This window comes from Procambarus clarkii, chromosome 50, assembly GCF_040958095.1.
Source record: "Procambarus clarkii isolate CNS0578487 chromosome 50, FALCON_Pclarkii_2.0, whole genome shotgun sequence".
Classification (NCBI taxonomy): Eukaryota; Metazoa; Arthropoda; class Malacostraca; order Decapoda; family Cambaridae; genus Procambarus; species Procambarus clarkii.
The window spans coordinates 32704211-32707247 of NC_091199.1; the positions used below are offsets into that span (position 1 = coordinate 32704211).

A 3037-nucleotide genomic window follows, 5' to 3' on the forward strand; every position below is an offset into this window, starting at 1 on the left:
TGAAAAAAGTTGAAAAGTGTTAAAAAAGTTTTTTCATATGGTGAGAGCTTAAGAATTCAGTAATTATCGGATCAAGGCGCCAAGCAGGGAAGACTATGAAGCAAGGTCGAGAAGTTGAAATATTTTAATGTATATTATCTAGAAAGATGAGAGTAAATGTCAACATTACTGAAGTATTAACATGGGTGAAAGATGAGAGTAAATGTCAACATGACTGAAGTATTAACATGGGTGAAAGGTGAGAGTAAATGTCAACATGACTGAAGTATTAACATGGGTGAAAGATGAGAGTAAATGTCAACATGACTGAAGTATTAACATGGGTGAAAGGTGAGAGTAAATGTCAACATGACTGAAGTATTAACATGGGTGAAAGGTGAGAGTAAATGTCAACATGACTGAAGTATTAACATGGGTGAAAGGTGAGAGTAAATGTCAACATGACTGAAGTATTAACATGGGTGAAAGATGAGAGTAAATGTCAACATGACTGAAGTATTAACATGGGTGAAAGGATATAACAAAAGGAAATTAAAAAAATTGTTAAACATATTCAAACTGTAATTTATTTTAAAATATGCTTAATAAAGGTTAAAAATATAGTGTGCCATCTAGATATCTTAGGTCAAACAACAATAACCTTAAATGGATAATCATGTGATTAAAAACCTTATCGGTAGGAAAAAACTTTGATCAAAGGCCTAAGAATGGGGAAGTTAATCTTGAACAACAATATCCCAAACTAGTTAGAAATGTTAAGGAAATAATAAAAGCATCAAGAAATAATGAATTATATATAGCAGACCAGGCAATGACAATTTCTAAAATATTTTTTTCTGATATATTAAAGAAAGATTAAGGAAAAGACTACACAAATTATATCTGAAGCAGGTCAGGTAACTGAGAATGAAAAAGAAATGTGACTTATTTCAAATAAATTCTTCGTCTCTGTATTTCCTAAAAAAACTCAATTACGCACTCAGAAGAAAAAGTCTTTGAAGGTCGAGACGACAAGTAAACTAGTTTAGTGGTTAACTAGCTTAGTAGGTTTAGTACTTAACTGGTCTAGTTACTAGCGAGGAGGTTATTAAACATATATGCAAACTAAAGGTAAACTAGTCCCCAGAGCCAGACTCATTGTCTACCATATTTAATTAATCATTAGACTCGAGCTGAGTACCGGAGTGATGGATGGTTGCTGATGTGGTGCCAACAACTGCAAATGGATTTAATTGATAATTGCCAAAGCCTTTCGTTTTCACCTTGAACAACAGATTGATAAAGAATTAACGACATGGTTTCACTAAGGGCCGCTCATGTTTAAGACCTTTTCTATCATTCTTTTCCTGTAAATTTCAAGAAGGTGGTAGTAGGAAGGATTGTGACATTCTTTAACTAGACGCCAACAAGGACTTTAATACTGCGCCTCACAAGACTAAAGAGCTGGAGGCACATGGTAATGGTGGTCTATCCTAAGTTGGATTACACCTTGGTCATTGGCTATTAAAAAAGACAGCAGAGAGCTGGCATGAATGGAGTTAAATCCCACGTGGATTTACCTTCCATGTTTGTGTTAAACTACCAAAAGTACTAAAAGACAATCTGGATAGACTTTCGACGTAGACAAAAGATTAGCAGATGCAGTTTAATGCTGTAAAATGTTGGGATTTGAGCTTAGTAATAATAATACTAAAGTTCCCATATATCACCTGGACAATATTGAATATGTGAGGTATTAATGGGAGAAATATCTAGGAGTCGTCATCTGCAGGGATCATAAGGCAATAATAATCAATGCATAAACATAAAGAATAAAATATATGGGATACTGGGATTAACTTTACTAAGTGTTAACCTCAACACATCATATATTTCCTCCAAGAGAGGAAAAGTATTGTATTGAGTTTAATTGTTTAATATTACAATCACAGGTGGAAAAAGTTGGTTAAATATCTGGGGATCATTAGGTCCGGCCTCAGTTGGTCCCTGGGGCTGGTCACGGGTCACCACCTGGTCCCTGGGGCTGGTCACGGGTCACCACCTGGTCCCTGGGGCTGGTCACGGGTCACCACCTGGTCCCTGGGGCTGGTCACGGGTCACCACCTGGTCCCTGGGTCTGGTCACGGGTCACCACCTGGTCTCTGGGGCTGGTCACGGGTCACCCCCTGGTCCCTGGGGCTGGTCACGGGTCACCACCTGGTCCCTGGGTCTGGTCACGGGTCACCACCTGGTCCCTGGGGCTGGTCACGGGTCACCACCTGGTCCCTGGGGCTGGTCACGGGTCACCACCTGGTCCCTGGGGCTGGTCACGGGTCACCACCTGGTCCCTGGGGCTGGTCACGGGTCACCACCTGGTCCCTGGGGCTGGTCACGGGTTACCACCTGGTCCCTGGGGCTGGTCACGGGTCACCACCTGGTCCCTGGGGCTGGTCACGGGTCACCACCTGGTCCCTGGGGCTGGTCACGGGTCACCACCTGGTCCCTGGGGCTGGTCACGGGTCACCACCTGGTCCCTGGGGCTGGTCACGGGTCACCACCTGGTCCCTGGGGCTGGTCACTCCATACTGCAAATGTATACACCAAAATGTTATATATTTAAACAAGGTAATATTTACAGTAAACTGTATAATTAACAAATACAATAATATAAGTCAAAGTTACAATAATCAGCAACAAGAACAAGAACTTGAGAAGTAAAAATTTTAGATAATTGATAAAAGGCTTTGTCTAGTTAAATATATTGTTGTTGTAAAATTTGGGAATAAAGACAACTGAATAAGATATATAAAGACAGCAGTACAGAAATTATTATAATGGTTAAATATAAGTCTCATTGATTATTATTGCATAAATTAGATCATAAATACAAGCCAGAAAACCACCACAACAAATAATTACGACATAAAACAGCCAAGCAAAAAAAACATTAAAAACGTTCCAGAACACAAAAGTTACACAAAGATATAAACCCATTACCACGGGGCAGAATTATCAGTAACAAAAGTATTTATCAGGCAAGTTCCACTGATATAAAATA

The 3037-nt window shown here is 39.7% G+C and overlaps 1 long non-coding RNA gene across 1 annotated transcript in view; it reads right to left on the reverse strand.

Moving 5' to 3' along the window:
- Positions 1-2309: 2309 nt before the first annotated feature.
- LOC138351547 (uncharacterized) overlaps positions 2310-3037 on the reverse strand; it is a 62748-nt gene continuing 62020 nt past the window's right edge. The window contains exon 3 of the long non-coding RNA XR_011222503.1: positions 2310-2564. This is a non-coding gene — a long non-coding RNA (uncharacterized lncRNA). The remainder of the gene's footprint in view (positions 2565-3037) is intronic.